Here is a 19,210-nt window from a genome sequence, read left to right as displayed (position 1 = left end):
TCCTTTGTTTTATATATGAGTAAGCTGAGGGCAATACAGTTATAATGATTTGCTAAGGCCACACAGAGAAGGCAACTATAGGCAGAAGTTGAACTATAGGCAGAAGCCAGGTCCCCTGACTTCCAATCCAGTGTCTTTCTCACTTTCTCACTATGCTGCATTTTTGTAACCAGACATTTTTATTCTCTATGACTGAACACTGAATAACACTGAAAAAAATCATAAGTCTAGAATAAGGTATCAAATTGGTATGAGAAAGAAAAAAAACAAAGTCAGGAATTGAGAAACCTGAGTCCTGGTCCCCACCTTGCCACTAACTCATAAGCAAATTATTTGATCTCCCTAGTCCCTTACATTCTCATCTATAAAATGACAAATTTGTATAAGAGCATAGCTAAGATTCCTTTCATTTCTAATATTTTAATATTCTATAAATTAGCTTGAATAAATAATATGAGTGGAATCAAAATGGGAAAACAGCCAAAAACCTGGATTATTTATCTATGATAAAAATCCAAATATTTGGAAACATATAGATGTTTTTACTGAATTTTTATGCTTTTAACTAAATATTTTGATTTGCAAAGACTTCTAAAAAGGGAGTTAATAGAAAATCTCACTCAGTGGAATTTAGATGTTTATATTTGAAGGAATATAGTAAAAATCAACCTAAAAAATGCCATACTGTAGTATAGATTATAAATATGAAGGGGTAAAAAAAAATTGATTTCTGTTCTTTCAAAGTCAATTTTAAAAACCCACTTCATTATAACATTCTAACCATAAAAGTCTAAATCTTAAGTTTTGGGTTATTTCAAATGTTCAAAATGCTTTCATTCTTTCAAGCACAAGTTATCAAATTCTTTAAAAAACATTGTGAAATGAGTATATTTGTCTGGAGATCTTCATGGATTCCAGCAAATACCACAAAATCTCTATTCCTCAAGTTTGTAAGATTAGTGTACATTGTAGATCCAGACCATCCCCCTTGAAGAACACTTTCCTGCTAACCAAACAACAGCAAGGACAGTCTGGGCTCAATTCCTACAACACTACCTTATAAATAATAATGATTGACAAAATTGAGAGAAGAAAGGAAAGCAAGCTAACTTACCAAATTAAAAAAAAAAAAAAAGACTTAAAAGTAAATTGTCTATTCATATCAAAGAGCTTCTAAAACTGGTTTTACAGGACTTGGGTGGGGATATTTCTGTCTTGAAACAAGAAACAGAAGTGAAATATTGTCCCCCATAAATTAAGCACCTGTTAGGTTAGAACCCCAGTTTCTATGTGAAGTATTTGGCACTCCATGCAGAAAAATCAGAAAGAAAAGGAAAGAAAAAATTCTTCTTTAAACCACCCCATCTTCACTCTCTTTTGATCTAGAGTAGCAGAAAGATGGGTGGTGTTTTTTTGTTTCTTGGGGGGTTGTTGTTGTTGGGGTTTTTTTGGCATCTGTCTATGACATCAATATGAGCATCAAATTGCTTAAATCAAGAATAACAAAACTACCAGTAGCTGAATAATACATGTTTAAATAAATTTGCTAAAATTATTATCTATCAAAAATAGAGATTGTGTGTTTAATTATTAAGTATTCTGAGTTGAGAAATGAGCTAGTGAGAGCTTGTCTAGCTCCTCCTTTTAAAAGACGTGATTCGTATTTGCTCAGAACTCCCCAGATGAAATCCCTCACAAGAAAAACTGAATAAACTATCGTCATACTTCCCAACATATAAAAGTGCCAAAAAAAACTAAAAATAGTGTGATCTAAAAACTGCAAGAACTACCAATGGAAAAGAGCTACTCTGTAAAGGCTGGTTGAGCAAACTATTTAAAACAAGTGAAAGGAAAAGTTCACACAGTAAGAGCTCCAGTTTAAGAGAAGGATAAGTGATGCAAGAAATCTATCTCGTTTATTTGCATTGGTAGAATTCACCTTACCTCCCTTTAGTGAACAGCCAGGGCTTTGTAGGTAGGTCTGCAGTAATTCCCCAACCTGAAACTGAGGTGTAGCTCAGGATGACTGGAAGTAGAATCTACCTCTATCTGACTGTTTTAATGAATAGTTTAAAGGCTTCTCCCTCAAAGTCTGAGTCACACAGGGAGGAGGAGGTAAGTAGTGTGAAATAAGGTGCCACCTAGAACAAAAAGCAATTCCATTAAAAGCACCAGAGTGTCTGAAACTTCTCTCCTGGATGAATTCCTTATGCAAGTTATATCCTTATTGTGCCAAAAATTATACCTATCAACACTTTCATTGATATCAATGAAGTTGCACAATTGTTCCACTATGCTACTGAGAGAGTATCAAACCATTCTGGATTCCTTATTTAAAAAAAAAAAAGAAAAGAAAAGAAAAAAGCTGAGTTTGGAAAGGTTAATGCACCTTGCATTATCTGAAAGTTGATGCACAGGTACAGAAAGAAATCTAAGCATCCTGAGGGGAAAATCTCCTTTAAGAGAGAAAAGTCTTAAAAATGTATCTATTTGGGGATCAGTCCAAAGAAATGTGTTATGCAAATATTGACATATGGAACATTTTGGTATAAGGTAGTAGTAGGTATGAAGATACCACCTGAACAAACTTGTTCTCCTGGATAGAAGGAAGGGGAAAGAGAAAATATGAAAATATGAAACTTCTTACTATTGTTCTTATGAATAAAGAGTACAAAGAAACAAATTATTTCAATTTTTTTCATGTTTGAAGGAAGTAAAATTTTTTATTTTTAATATTTTTTTCTCAGAATATATCTTATTGAAGGATAAGGAACAACTTAGAATGACCAGTCTCTTAGATGGCCCCTACCATAAAATATTCCCAAATGAACATATTTTATGATAACAAAGATATATGCAGTCATCCTGTCATTTCTAGATGTTCAACTTTAATAAAAAGAAATCAGTTCTTAAGAGTTTCTGAAGACATAAAACCAATTAATTTTAGAGCTAGAAGGGAACATAAAGATCATTTAACCATCTTTCTTCATCTGTCACACAATTAACCAAGTCCTACCAGTTAAGCAGGTCTGCTACACAGTATAATTCAATTAGGACTTCATCTACGATTATAATAATAAGCAGGAAGGTTGAACATTGTAGAATATAGTCATTAGCAATATTCAACTAGAACTGGAGAGCTACCACACCTGTTCCTCTAATTCTGGGGAATAAAAGATATTTCTATGCAATAAAAAAAGTCTATAAAATTTTGCAATTCAGTATTCCTGTACCACTTGATAGATGCAAAGTATTTTACAAACATATTTATTAGTTATTTCTCAAAACAATGTCATGATGTTGATAGGTCAATAACATTGCAGAGGAAAAAAACTGAAAAAGATGTGACACCCCAAATTAGAAAGCAAATTAATAGGAAAGCATAGGATTAAAATTTATCCAAAAAGAATGGCACTGAAACTTACTTTATAGGGACAAGCAGAAACAGAAACTAGAAAAGTTTGAAAGCAGATTTCATCCATCACAAAAAAATTTATATATATATATGGGATATATTGTGTGCAATATGAACCAGTGAGAAGAGAGGGAATGAGAAAAGACTTTGTTCAAGTGGGACTCTAGACCAGACCTTGAAGAAAATCAGCGGGTGGCCTGCATCAAAACAAAACAAAGCAAAACTCTATTTTTTGAATATTCAAAAAAGTTTAGAGTTCACTATTCTAAAAAATATCTCTGCATAGTTGGAGGGAGTTCCTTGATGTATATGGGAAAGCATTAATGTCAGAGGAAAAGGAGTTTACCTTGCAAGGTGAATATATCTAACACACATTATGGTGTGGAATTAGCAATTGTCTTATTTATATTTCATCTACCAGTTTTCCCAACTTCTATATCTTTGTTTTCTTTCTTTAAGCCCCCAAATTTAAGAAAATAAATATCATTTCCAAATATCTATAGCCTATAACGGATGAAGATATTAAAAACAAAATACTGGTTTGCATAAAATTAAAGGACCAGCTTAGCGAAGCCTAATCAGACCTTAGTAATTAGGTAGAATATACTTGCTTTGACTTCAGTCAGGTTTTAAGGAGTAAAATCTTCTAAGTGATGTAAAACTCAAATAAAACGGGATCCCTGAAGCTTCATATTGACTTAGAAAATCTTAAGCTAATATTATCTATATTGTATTGTATTTTTATTACATTTCCCAATTGCATATTAACCTGATTCTGACTGAACTTTGAAAGTCCTTGTTCCAGTGAGCCATAAGCTCTGCTTTTCATGATCAAAAGGACCTTCCTCTTTTCTCATTCTGTGATTTGAAGAGTATAAAGGAATTATTTGAGTACATCATCTTTGGAAGGTTGTAAGCATCTCTCTGTGTGTGTTTCTCTTTGACTTTCTGTCTTTATGTCTATCTTTTACTCTCTCTTTCAAGTAGGAACAGAAGACAGACCTGTTTTTCATCAACAAATCTAGCAAAACAAATTAACCCCTTTCTCTGTTGTTTATGATTTTAGGAAGTTGTACTCAGAATAAGTGATTGTCCTAAAGTCACATAGCCAGTACAGAAGAAGAAGAAATGAGACCTTCACTCTGGTCTTCCTGACTCCAAAGCCAGCAGCTATCTGTTCAATCCACCATGTTGCATATGAAAAGTAATCTCATAAGAACCATAAATGATCTATAAAAATAATCTAACGTCCTATAAATAATTATAAAAATAATCCCATGTCCTTCCAAATAGAACTTGCCTAAAAAATAAACAGAAGACCTTGAATTCAAATCCAGGGTCCCTTAATCTCAGTTCAGAATTCTTCCTACACTATACCCTACAGTTCTTAAGAGGGAGGACCTGTGCTTTGTATTGTGAAGTATACAATGAAGTTCACTTGACACTCTATATTTGTAAATCACTACTACTTCAATGGGGAAGCTAGGAGGAAAATTCTGGGCTTGATGTCAAGAAAACTCATCTTCTTAAATTCAAATCCAGCCTCAGACACTTGCTAGCTGCATGATCCAGGGTTAGTCTCTTATCCTATTTGCCTCAGTCAGACCATAAAGAATCAGACACAACTAAATAATAACAACATCCCTTTAATAATCCCCAACAGACCCACAAAACTTTCACTGAAAACTGAAACTAACCTAGTTTTAGATACATGTCTCACTGCATTCTAATGTTACTCCATTGTGGATGGAATCGTAAGGATTATTTAGAGAAGTAGAGGGCTTCCATTTGCCTGCCTTTCCAATGGAGAAAAATAAATGTTATCTGAATGTAAACACTAAAGAGATATCATTAGGGTGATAATTACAAAGCAGATTTCTTTTTGATTGGATATAGATGGATGCCAGAACTAATGAAATAACAGGCAATGTGCTGGCTACCATTGCTTAATCTATTTTAATCAAGTTAAAGCTATGTGGTTTCATGTGGAGCCCTCTGAAGAGGCAGCCAGAGACCTAATGTATTCTATTAGCAACTCCAGCACTGACTCATTGATGGTGCCTAAGTGAATCACTTAACCTCTCTAGGTCTGTCTGCATGTTGTTAAAGAAAGGATAAATGATGCCCACTATCTCCTTACCAACTCTTCAGGGCAGAATGAAAGAGTCATGGTTTTTGTGGGCTCTCCCTGCTTCTTCCTCATCTTTCTCTCCCCTTTCTCCATTAAAATCAAGAAGAAGGTAGTTCAAATCCGGAAGGAAGGAAGGAAGGAAGGAAGGAAGGAAGGAAGGAAGGAAGGAAGGAAGGAAGAAGGAAGGAAGGAAGGAGAGAGGGAGGAAGGAAGGAGGGAGGGAGGGAGGGAGGGAGGAAGGAAGGAAGGAAGGGAGGGAAGGAGGGAGATTGAAAAGAAAGAATTGACTGTTTAAGTCAATTCTTATCTTTAAAAAAAATTCCCTACACACTCTAAAGAATGCTCATTCAGGCTTTACTTGAAAACTTTAAGTCTAATTGAGAGAATCTGCCACATCCCCAGGCAACCCATTCCATTTTTTGTATTGTTTTAATTGCTAGGAAGTTTTCTTTCATTCAGACCTCCTGGTAATGTCTACTCATCATTCTTACTTCTGCCCTCTGGGGTAACATGAACAAATTAATACTCTCTTCCATAAGACAATCCCTCAAAAGCTGCTACGATAACCCCCTCCTTAGCTCCCCTTTTCCAAAATAAACAGCAACTAATTCCTTCAACTGCTCTTCATACAGAATATTTGAAATTCTTGACCTATCTCTGGATATTCTGCAAGTCTATCAAAGTTCTTCCTAAAGTGTGGTACCCAGCGGGGAACACAATAACTCCACAGAGGTAACCTGTGCAAAATAAAGCTTATTCCTAAAATGTTACTCTTTTGTAAAAACAAGCCTCCTCAACTTCCTCAAAGAAGAAGTGCCAAAGAGGAAAACTTGATTCATTCAATCTAAGTTTAAAAGTAATGACCTAAAGCCTCTTTTCCAGTCAAAAAGTTTGAATTTCAACTAGTCTTCTATTCCCCATTATTCTTACCTCCTCCCATTCCTCACTGTCTTGAATCAGCATCAATTCTCAAATCCAGAGTCTTCCTTCCTCCCTTTATTGTCTAGTCCTTTTAGACTAATTAAAAAATAAAACAATATAACCTATTAAAAACACATCAGATTTTGCTGATTGAAGACAGAATGGTCTCATTCCCTTGTTGCCTTACCACAATGCTCAGTTCCTTCCAGGAATTTGTCAGAAGCTCATTTCCACCCATAGCCCTTCTGACTTATTTCTATCATTCTCCCTCATTAAACTTCATCTTGTAAATATCTTCCTTTAATAAAGCTAGACTGTCATACTATCTTGTAAGTTCCATGTTTTCTTATACTAGTTTTTTGGTATTTTTGGATTTCCTTAAGCTTGTGTTGAGACACACTTAATACAGCCAAATTTCACATTCACTCTGTGGACTTCTATAAGTGACTGCCAGAGTACTGTGTATATAGGAATATATGGGATCTCACCAAGTTTTTTTTTAACAGATTGAAATAACTACAGAATAAATATACTCTTGGGATTCCAGTCAATGGTGTATTCAAAAGAGCCCTATAATTGGGCTAATTGGAGGCCTAAATGGAGATTTATCTATGTGACTGTCAAATACTCTAAACCTTAATTTCTTCATCTTCAAAATAGAAGTATTAATATTTATGTTTAGAAATAGGTAGCTAGGTGACAGAGTAGAAAGAGGAATTTGGTCAGTCAGAAAAACTTGCATTCAAATCTGACTTCACTTACTAAATCATTGTTTGCTTCAGTTTTCTCAGCTGTAACATGGGGATAATAATGGTACCTACTTCTCAAGAAGGTTGTGTTTGGAAATGAGATAATAATTGTAAAGCACTTAGCACAGTATCTAGAATATAGTAGGCACTATATAAATGTTAGTCATTATTATCATTACATTGTCTATTTTACAGAGCCATTCATTGTAGGGATTACAAATGAGATAAGAAAATTCTTTGCAATCCTAATCTTATAAAAATATAATCTATTAAAATGTACAATCATTTATGCTCTAAAATGCAGAAGCAAAGATCTTTACAGATTGAGCGTGTACTTTTATTTCTAAGTATTTTGTAAAAAGATCAATAGACTATTGCTATTCAAAAATAGTCTACAGTTTTGTCCATTAAATCCCTTTAGAACAACCAATGATTTCCTATTTTTTTGTTTGTTTGATAGGAAAATTAAGTAATTTTACAACAACCATCTTCCTTTCCTCATATTATGTTACTACTAACACACTGATCTGAATTCTCTCTTCTCTCTCTCTCTCTCTCTCTCCTCCCCTTTTACTGTCATAAATCTATTTACCTATCTGCAATAGATATCTAGATAATAGATACATAACATATATATATATATATACATACACATATATATTTGTGTAAAGGCACTTTATGTACCTATACATATGCATATATATTGAAGAAACTTAAAATTTCAGTTATTCTCAGTGCAGAAACTCCCTTTACCAATACAAAGTGATACATACTGTGCAATTTATAGTCTTTAATAGCTGTCGGGCATGTAGAAAAGTTAAATGCCTTGCTCAAAGTCAAATAATTTAATGCTCAGCAAAGGGTAGGTATGTATGTATGTATGAACTAAGAACTTCCTAAGTCTGAAGTCATCTCTCTGTGTTGTGCGTTAATGTGCAACTCTGTGTGAATCATTGTAATATAACACATGTACAAATAATTTATAGCATTAAAATCAAATTTCTATTCAGAATTTAGAGACAATTTCAAATTTTCCCTTTATATTACTTGAGATGTCATAGCATAACAAGAAATTACAGCTGGTTATTGCTGATATGAAGTATTTGCCTATCATTTCCTTACTTTTTGCAACTTAAAAAAAATCGAATAAATTTATTCACACTCTTTACCTCATCTGTGGCAGGAACAACATGGTAATCCCTGCTCCCCTGTAAATATAGCTTTTCTTTTTCCTAAAAAAATATTGGAACCATCCTTGAGATTTGTTTAGTCCAGGGGACCAAGAGCTAAGACTGCTGGTATCCTGGTCACCTAACTACAAAGCAGATAGATGACAAGTTCTAGGTATCCATTCTAACATTTGGCTAGTGGACAATGGCAACTCATACAAACAAACTTTATTCAATTAAATCAACTCTGGGTATCTTAAAAGCACATCCTTATTGAGCATCCTCCTGCTATGGCTAAATAAATCTCCTTTTTTTAACTGCTGAATGATCTACAAACTTCTCATTTCATTCCTGAATTAAATTATCCTGAATCAGACCTAGCCCAGAACACTTACAAAAGGCATTTGCATTCTTATGGACATCAAGGCCTTAAGGCAAATTAGAGAGTGTTATTTATTTTCAGATTCGATATATAGCTTTTAGTTCTGCCTGGATACTGGGAAAAGGGCTACCAAAGAGTGAAGATGATGAAACACTTTGTTCACCTCCTGACTGAGAGGTAACTACCTAAAAATGCATGAAAAGACATCCATTTTTCAGACTTGGCTAAAATGGTAATTTGTTTTGCCAAACTACACAGCTAGCTATATGTTAAGATCTTCATTTTTTAAATTTGCTCAGTGTGTGTGTGTGTGTGTGTGTGTGTGTGTGTACAGAGAGAGGAGGATAGTGATAGCAGAACAGATTTTTAAAAAAATATTTATTAGCTGAAAATTTTAAATGTTAAAAAAAAGGGGGGTTGAGAATTAAATTACTTCATGTGCCATATCAATGTGGTTTATCCATTAAACAAAAGAAATGAAAGACTGCATAACTGAACATTTGCAAGGTTGCACCCACACATAAAATGCCACATACTTGATAAAGTGGTTGGGCAAGGGAAACTAAATAAGCTGATCCAGGTCTGTATATGACCTAAATAGGAATGTTAAAATCTCCACAAAATGACAAATATACTCTATTCAAAACAATAACTCATGTTTATATAACTCTATATCCAGCACAATAACGCATTTAAAAAGTTCTTAATCAGGTTATCATAATTACCCCAAGAATTAAATAGGGCATCCCCCTATCACCCTCAGAAAAATGAATCTTATAGAGATGAGGGGATTTGCCTGAAGTTTCACAGATAATTAGCTTGCAAAACCAAACCTATAACCCTGAGTCCAAGCTTTGCTCTATTAAACTGCATTGTCTCCCAAAATAAATAGCATTGGTCTTTTGGTCATTTGTCTTTATCAAAGGCACTGGAAGCTCTGGAACTATTCTCAAAAAGCTATCAAACTATGCATACCCTTTGATCCAGCAGTGCTACTACTGGGCTTATGTCCCAAAGAGATTTTAAAGAAGGGAAAGGGACCTGTATGTGCCAAAATGTCTGTGGCAGCCCTGTTTGTAGTGGCTAGAAACTGGAAACTGAGTGGATGCCCATCAATTGGAGAACGGCTGAATAAATTGTGGTATATGAATGCTATGGAATATTATTGTTCTGTAAGAAATGACCAACAGGATGATTTCAGAAAGGCCTGGAGAGACTTAGATGAAGAGATTCTGAGTGAAATAAGCAGAATCAGGAGATCATTGTACATGGCAATAACAAGATTATACGATGATCAATTCTGATGTACGTGTCTCTCTTCAATAATGAGATGATTCAAACCATTTCCAATTGTTCAGTGATGAAGAGAGCCATTTACACCCAGAGAAAGAACCATGGGAACAGTGTGGAACACAACATAGCATTTCCATTCTTTCTGTAGTTGTTTGCTTACATTTTGTTTTCTTTTCCAGTTTTTTTTCCCTTATTGATCCGATTTTTCTTGTGCAGCAAGAAAACTGTATAAACATGTTTACATATATTAGATTTAACATATATTTTAACACATTTAACAGGTATTGGACTACCTGCCATCTAGAGGAGGGGGGTGGGGGAAAGGAGAGGAAAATTTGGAACAGAAGAAGACTTTGCAAAGGTCATTGTTGAAAAATTACCCATGCATATGTTTTGTAAATAAAAAGCTTTAATAAAAAAAGGGGGAGGGAGCCACTGGAGGCAAAAATCTATGCATTTTATATGAAATTGTCATTATTTAGATTCACAATGCTCATATAAGAAGTCAAAAATGAGAGTCCAGACTTTAGGCAAAGGTGGAGATGGAGTCTGTGTAGATAGGCAAATACTGAGAGAAATGAATGGTAGTTTTCACTGGTCCACAAAACTGAAGTACCTTCAAGTCTAACCCATTGCTTAACTCTTTCACCTATGCAAATCAAACCTATTTTGAAAAATGCCATTAGTCTCACAACTCTACCCAGTAGATGTGTTCTTTTATTGTTGGTCCTCCACACTTTAAGACCACCAATGACATCTCACTGTTAGAGTCACAAGGTACAGTGTGTAACACTGTGGCAGAGCAGTCCAAAATAAGTTTGGAAGATTCTATCACAGGTCTGACACAAATACTCCTTATAAAACTTCGGGATAGAGATGTCTCTAGGGAAAACCAATAAAAAGAAAAGTGCTCTGGTACTTAGAATCATTAAATTTCAGATGTTAGATATGCCCAGTTCAACCTCCTCATTTTAATAAGGAAATTAAAAACTAGAAAAGTTGAATGACTTGTTGAGTGACTTGCCCAGAGTTGCCCATTTAGTAAGTGGCATTCATTAAAATGAAAATTCATCACTCCCCTTTCATTTCCTTCTTGTATATCATCCTATTGAGAAACAACTTTTTTTTTTAAACTACAGGGAGTACTCTACAACTAGAAGGAAACACATTGATGGCAACTACTGAAATCCTTTCCAACACCAAGATGTGATTCATCCAATGAGAAATTTCTGATTGGATCATTGAACTTCTTCTCTCTTCCATGTCTTTCCAATGCATTTATTTTTTTCAGCAAATATGGAAATAGGAAATGGGCATTGATTTTATAAAACTATCTCCAACACTAGGTTAAAAATATAAGCCATCTTAAGAATGGGCAATCCTTACTTGAGTGTCATTGCCCACCAGAAATTTAGCAACAAAGAGCATAGGTTGATACAATTCTGTTATTGTTGTTATTATTGTTATTGTTGTTTTTATAGAATTATAAAGTTTTTGACATCAAGGACTATGTTACTTTTAGTTTGCTCTTGTTTTGTTTGCATTATCCAAACATAATAATAGCACTTTGTCCTAAGCAGGAGCCTAATAAATATTCATAGGATCATAGATTTAGAGTCGGATAGCTCATTAGAAGTCATCTTCTTGAAATCCTTAACTTTATTGAAGACAAAATTAATGTAAAAATGTGAGGAAAATTAAGTGGCACCCCATGTTACAAAACATTTAAATGGCTGTACTTTAATTTGAATTAAGGACTTTTATTGTTCAGTTTTTCTTGGCAAATATACTAGAGGAGTTTACCATTTCCTTCTCCAGCTCATTTTACAGGTGGAGAAACTGAGGCAGACAGTTAAGTGACTTGCCCAGGGATACACAGCTAGTAAGTATCAGAGGCCATACTTGAACCCAGGCCATCCTAATACTTTTATCTACTATATCACCTAGGTAATCTGAATTAAGGACTTCTAATTCCAAATCTAGCACTTGTTTCACAATAAGTTGGACACAATGATAGAAACAACACTATATTACATTTGGATTATCTTGCTAACAGGGGTTAGCAAAAGTCCTGTGCCAAATCTGGGAATGCCCTCTCCAAGCTTTTAGTCAGTGGGCCCTACAAAAGCTGAAGTGGGCTGAATTTGGCTTACAGCTCTCTGCAAAAGAAAAAGTTCTGTGGACTTAAATCTTCCCCTTCCTTGTGTTTTCTTCCCTTAAGACATTATTAAAATACTTTGGTTAGTTATTGCCCATCATTCTCAAAGAAATAAAAATGACATCATTGTTGGAATCAAGTTACAGTATGTCTGACTGGGGCTGATCAGATCAATATGAATTCAGAAGACTGCCAAAGGTCAAACACAAATAGTTTCTATAAAGTGTTGGGGTGACTTCTCTAATTTTGCACATCTCTCATTTCTTCTGAGTTAATTCAATTCTGTTTTGCTCATAGAACACATCACCTTCTCTGATGAGGGCATACCATGCTGAGAGGTCCTGTACCAGTGTCTCCTATGGCATACAATCAATTCTAAAGTTCTTGAGACCTTGACAGTGTCCTTTTATTGTTTTTTCTGACCACCTTGTGAGCACTTGCCTTGTGTGAATTCTCCATAAAATAATCTTTTTGGCAAATGTACATTTGCATTCAAACAATATGGCCAGGCCACACTGTGAGCTCTTTTGAATGCTTGTCAGTTTAATTTGAAAAAGAATCTTGGTGTCTTCTATCTTATCTGCCAGGTGATCTTCAGGATCTTCCTAAGACAATTCAAATGGAAGCAATTCATTTTCCTGGCATAATGTTATCCAAATATCTCAGGAATACAACAATGAGTTCAGCACAATGGTCCTGTAAACATTCAATTTGGTAGTCAATCTAACACCTCTCCTCACCCATACTTTCCCTGGAGCCTCCCAAACACTGAATTGGCTTTGGCAATGCATGTGTCAACCTCATTATCAATGTGTACATCCCTAGAAAGTATACTGCAAAGGTAAGTGAACGTATCCACAGCATTCCTACATATGGATGGTGTGGTGCTGGCTGATGGAGTTCCAGGGAGGAAAGAAAAGGAGGAAGGAAGGAAAGAAGGAAGGAAGGAAAGAAGGAAGGAAGGGAGAGAGAGAGGGAGGGAGGGAAGGAGAAAGGAAGGAAGGAAGGAAGGAAGGAAGGAAGGAAGGAAGGAAGGAAGGAAGGAAGGAAGGAAGGAAGGAAGGAAGGAAGGAAGGAATCCAGGCTATACAAGTTTCTAGCTGTAAAATGGAAATGATTTCATAAAATGTTCAATTTCACATTTAGTGATATTTTCTTTTCCTTGCACATCCTGCATATTAATTTAATCAAGAGTAATATATGTCTGTGTTTTCATCTATGGGAAAGGGAGATCATGCTGGGATAGCCTTAATGGGAAAAAGTCTAAGTTCATCTCATCATAGAATTTTCTGCAAAGAATCAATTCTTAAGAAGGTTACTCCAATTCTGAACATTTCTTCAATTCACCTGACCAATCTTCTAATCTTCGAAGGTATAGATCTAACAGTCTTAGAGGACTTTTGTGTACCCCACTCTCCTTTTTTTTTCATTTTTACTCCTTTTCTGTTTATATATCTTAATGATAAAACCTGCAAACTAAACTTTCTCTTCCAACAAAAATTATCCTAAATTTATTTTTAATATATAAAGTAATGGTTCTCTTAGTGCTATTTTTGCACATGGCCTCAGTCAAACTGAAACCTGTTGAAGACTTTAGCTTAAAAGTCCAAAGTCTCACATTTCATCCAGGGCCATCTCCAGTTGTCTTGATCTATATCTTGCTACTGGACTCAGATGGTTCTGGAGGGCAAAGTGAGGCAGGTGACCTTGCACAGCTCTCCTTCACTTAAATCCAATTTACTTACATGTTATGAGTCACCTCCCTAAAGTCATAGTCCTTTTTGAGAAGGAAGAACAAACAATAATAACAGCACAAAGTATAGCTGTAATGGCTGCATCTGGGTTTGGAGTCTGTGCTTGAGCAAGCTACCAGCTTAAGAAATGGAATGCTCAGGTAGGACCTTCCCATTCCTGTGCCCTTTTTAGTCACCATGCATGTATGTGTATGGGACCAGATTTTCTTTTTCTCTGCTTCCTGGTATTTCTGTCTAAAGATATAATTAATTTCCATCTTAAATCCATTCCTAACTTGGCTCAAGTTCACCTCCATTTCACAAGATCCTAATAATTGTTCCCCCCATTATTTTAAGCATGACCCCAGAATACTATTTAATGAACATATCCATTAAATGCATTTACTGGAGTAAATTAGAGAAAAACACAGATAAGAACATTCTGAAGTAGCAAAAGTAGCATCAGTTGATTTTGTCCCATTCTCATTGTGTTCTGTCTCTCAATATTGAGGCAAAGACAATTACCTGAATCTGAAATCTGAAGCGGCCTGGAAGAGTCATTCCTACACATTTAACTTGGTCTCAAAGGTCAAAGCATCAGGGTATCCAGGACAAGAAAGTCAAACTACCTACCTTTTCTCCCTCCCCCCCACCCCCAATTCTTCTGATGTTCCTTGGAGAATCTCCTCAAACTTACAGCTACTCTAGGTAAAACTTATGTTTAATGCCTTTATTGGAGTGGTTAAGTTTCCCTTTCATTATCTATTAAACAAGATGTTATACTACTCTTCAAAAGCTCAGTGCCAAATCAGACAGGTTTCTTCTCTTTACTCCTTCCCCCAGCCAAGCATGAAAGAACAAGTAAAGAGAGAAAAAGGCCAAACCTGACTCACCTTTAAAAATTTCTTTTAGGAATGCAATTTTTTTAGAATTTTCTCATGCCCCTCCCCCTTTTTATGGTTTGTCTTCTTTGAAGCTTTTCAGTTCTTTGCTTACTGTCTCTTAGGGATTTAGAAATAGTGTAGAAGAAATCCCAACTATATCATGGGAATTAGGAGCAAGACAACCCCATGATCTGGAAAATTCGTATAAATTTTTTTGGCTTTCTCTTTATACAAGGGAAAAAGTTTGAATTATGGTATTAAAAGATAAAATATATTGACATTAAACAATACAAAACATATATTTTATGCATTTCTGAATTTCCAATTTTTTTGCTATCTTCTGGCCTTTGTGTATTTTCTGTGGCTTTGGCAAAACTCCCCTAAAATTCCTATTTAATTTCATATGCCAACCTGCCATATATTGAAATTGCAATGGGTGAAGACTCAGCGTAGAAAGGATAATTGTACAACCAACTCCATTACAGGAATGTAATGTATTCCTGTAATATATTAGCTATTCTAGAAAGTATAACAGATGAAAATGGGAGTTATGGTACCTTGTGAATTCAGGAGGTCAGAAGCTCCTAAGGTTTTCACTCAGTACCTCCAAACATAACTACAATACTTTTTGGAGAAGATGACTATTCAGGCAGAAAAGTCCAATCCCTAATATATAGCTTGCCAGAAGAGACAATTTGAAAATCTTAGAAAATGTTTCATATTATGATGTTGTAGAGTGATGATGTATAAAAATGGTTTTAAGTTATTGATTCATGTTCTAGATTCCAAGTTCTAAGAAAATGTCAAACAGTATTTTTTAGGTCTCTTCCCTTGTTAATTGTTAAAACCCCTTTCCTTGCTAAGTAAAATCTAACTATATGCTCTCCCGAATCTATTTTGTATTTACAACACCTGGTGTCTATTTTACCTCTTCATTTGCCTATAACCTCTTCTCATAATAAAAGAATCTTTTGGCAAAAAGAATGCCATTTGGAATCTTCACATGTGCCTTGTGCTTTGCATCTTATTCCCTGTATTTTGAACTGGAATTGCTACCCCAACCTCATCATTTGATGTCGACCTCATCACTTAATATATAAGGACTTATAAATATTTATAGATACTTAATTACTAATTAAGACATTATTAAAGAATTTTTAACTAAGAACTATTGAGCTAGATAATCTTAAAAGTCCTTTCAGGTTCCTCATTCAATGTTCCTGTGAACTTCCCCTTCTATCCTAATTAGAATCTACCTTCTAGCCATATCCTACTTTTCTCCTACCTTTATCCTACCTTTGGCCCTAGCCAAAGTGAGCTACTCTTTCCTGTCAGCCCTTTTCAGCCATTGTACTCTTAATGTCTCAAATTGTTCCCTATGACTGGAATGCCTTCCCTTTAATGCATCATTCAAGTACTGCCTTCTCCAGGAAATCTCAAATAATCTCTCCTTCTTACCCTGGAAGTTGCATAGCACAAACATAGGTATTCATTTGTGGTCTAGGTTCCCACTTATATCCAAAGCCAGCCAATGAGTATCTAAAGCTTGAATTCCCTACTCCACTCATCATTGAATACACATGAATGTTTATTAAATAGTATCTCTTGATGCACAGCTAGATGGTGCAGTGGATAGAGCATCAGTTCTAGAGTCAGGAAACTTCATCTTCCTGAGTTCAAATTAGATCTCATTTGCTAGCTGTGTGATCTGGGTCAAATCATTTAATCCTGCTTGCCTCAGTTTCTCATCTGTAAAATGAGCAGGAGAAGAAAATGGCAAATCACTTCAGTGTCTTAGCAAAGAAAATCCCAAATGGGTCTTAAAGAGTCAGACAACTAAAACAAATGAACAATAACAATAAATCACACGGTATTATACTTACTCTGTGTAGTCTACTGGCCCAAGAAAATAGATTACTCTTTCTTCTTTCTTATTCCACAATGTCCCACTCTCAAAGTTAGATGAAGGTATGTATACATCGATTTACCAGGTAAGCCAAAGTTAAAAAAAAAAAAAAAAAAAAGTTTAAATTGTGTTTGAATTGATACAGCTTTCTTGTCAATTAACTAAATTAAAAAAAAAAAAAAAAAAAAAAACTTTAAAACTTAGCAACTACTAGAGGAAGTTACCTGGGTAGTTCACAGAGGCCCCAGGCAAATTCCTGACCAATGTAAACAGCAAATCCTAATCTTTGACTACTATTACTGGTCCAGAGACAGGTTCTGGGTCTCCCTGGGAAGGTATGCAACCTACCCTCCTGAGGCCCGCCCTTCTGGGCCAAAACTGAGAATGCTGAACAAACACTCTTGTGAAAGGCCAAGAATTTCTTGGTGGCTATGCCAGGTATTTGGCAGTAAACTTCTCCCCTTCAGGGTGTGGTGCTGAGAATGAGTTCCTCCACTGGGGGAGCCTCTAAGGGAGAACTGTCACAAACTGTGAGGAACTCAGATTTGCGTGAAAATACTTCAGGGACATTTCCTGTTCCAGTCACTCTCAGGGCATTCTCTCTATAAGTTCCATTTCTTTGCCAGGTTTTCACCTCAAATTAAAAATTTCCTTTATCTAAGGGCCTTTTTCATTTTAATTATTCTGTTCTGAAGAAATAATCGGTTAGTTCCTGACCATTTGAAGTAGTGTTCTATATTTTAAAAACTCTGTTGAGATCTGACCTCGAGATACTAGCTGTGAGACCCAGGGGATATCATTTCGCCTTAATTTCTCTACCTGTAAAATGAGTTGGAAAAGGAAATGACTAATCACTTCAGTTTCTTTGCCAAGAAAAACCCCAAAAGGGGCCACAAAGTTAGACATCTTTGTAGTTTATCCTTTGTTCTTGGACAGAACAAATGACATCAGAAGGGTGATGTCTTGGCTAGCAAATGAATGGGATTTAAAGGAGCAAATGTCATCAGCATCACTCTCTCTTCCAGAGCCATGGAATCCAGGAGGAAGACACACGTCAAGATGACTGGTGATGCCCCAGAGCCAATGTGGGACCAGGATCTTTTCAAGCTAAGGTCTTTCCTAGGTTTCAGTTTGTCTGAGGCAAGGCTCATTCAATAATTAAAGACTACATGGGGCAGCTAGGTGGCGCAATGGATAGAGCACCAACCCTGAAGTCAGGGGGACCAGAGTTCAAATCGGGTTCCAGACACTTCACGCATCCAAGCTGTGCTCCTGGACAAGTCACTTAACCCCAATTGCCTCAGGGGAAATAAAAAAGACTACTACATAAGATTTGAGGCCAAAAATGGCCTAGTTTACCTTCATTTAAATAAATAACTCAGCAATAATGACAAATTAAGGAGGTAGGGTAATCTATGAGGTAGACCCCAAGTCATAATGGAAATTATTGTTGGATTTATAGTTATAAACACCTGGGTTCAAATCCTGCTTTAGATACTTAATAGCTGGGTGATTACAAAAAATAATGAAATAGTTGATATTTTACCTAGTATCCACTTTTAGGTCAAGGATATTACCCTAATTTCGCACACAGGAGAAAACTAAGTTGAGAGAGAATTTGGCCTCAATCATGTTGAATTATCAGGGCCACTATTTTATCCTTGATGTCAGTTTGTTTCTTTGAGTCAATCAACCTCTCAGAGTCTAAGTCTTCTAATGAAAACTTTATAAAATGAGGATGACAAATATTGTTAAGAACAAATGGACACAAAATATTTTGAAATTTTCTTTGCTGGGGGCAGAACAAAGAGAGCAGAGTAAAGGCAGGGATTCACCTGAATTGTCCCCACAAGTCCCTTCAAATATTTTCAAATAATGACTTTAAACAAATTTTAGAGTACTAGAACCCACAAAAATTTGGAGTGAAACAATTTTCCACCAAACACAGCTTAGAAGGTTAGCAGGAAAGGTATGTTGCTCCAGGGTGAGACTGGAGTGCAATCTCAGTGCAACCCTCTGCAGCATATCCCTGGTCCCAGCAAACCAGGGGCAGACCATGAGGGGCTTCTGATGGCAGCAGTGGTGCATTCTAGACTTCTTAACATACAGACAACTTGGACAAGACAACTTGGAAGATCAACAGGAAAGGTCTGTTGCACTAAGGTATGAGGGGAGCCCCAACAAATTGGGAGTAGGGTTTGGGAGTCACTGAATTAGTAACAATGGCAGTGGCAGCAACAGCAGTAGTGGCAGCTGTGATAGGAGCTTGCAGAGGTCTCAGCCCACAGACAGTAAGGTGGTTGAATAACTAGTCAGAAGGAGATTACAGAAGTCTCCTTTATAGCACTGAGATAGGACTCTGTTGCTTTGGCTATACTCAGATCAGGGTGCAGCACTAGCTTACAGTCCCAGAGCAGGGAGGAGCACTAGCACACTAGAACTTACAGCCAGAGTGGAGCCAGGACCTTC

At 35.9% G+C, this 19,210-nt stretch overlaps 1 protein-coding gene across 7 annotated transcripts in view; it reads right to left on the bottom strand.

Moving 5' to 3' along the window:
- SCEL (sciellin) overlaps positions 1-16,813 on the bottom strand; it is a 154,116-nt gene extending 137,303 nt beyond the window's left edge. For 5 of the 7 annotated variants that reach the window (XM_031958531.1, XM_031958528.1, XM_031958529.1 and 2 more), the window contains exon 1: positions 1,945-2,090. The gene's annotated coding sequence lies outside the window, so the exon portion shown is untranslated. Of the gene's footprint in view, positions 1-1,944; positions 2,091-16,718 lie in introns of those variants that run through there. The other 2 variants (XM_031958526.1, XM_031958530.1) reach the window with 2 other exon arrangements.
- Positions 16,814-19,210: the final 2,397 nt, after the last annotated feature.

This window comes from Sarcophilus harrisii, chromosome 3, assembly GCF_902635505.1.
Source record: "Sarcophilus harrisii chromosome 3, mSarHar1.11, whole genome shotgun sequence".
NCBI lineage: Eukaryota > Metazoa > Chordata > Mammalia > Dasyuromorphia > Dasyuridae > Sarcophilus > Sarcophilus harrisii.
This window is presented reverse-complemented; position numbering and strand designations above follow the sequence as displayed.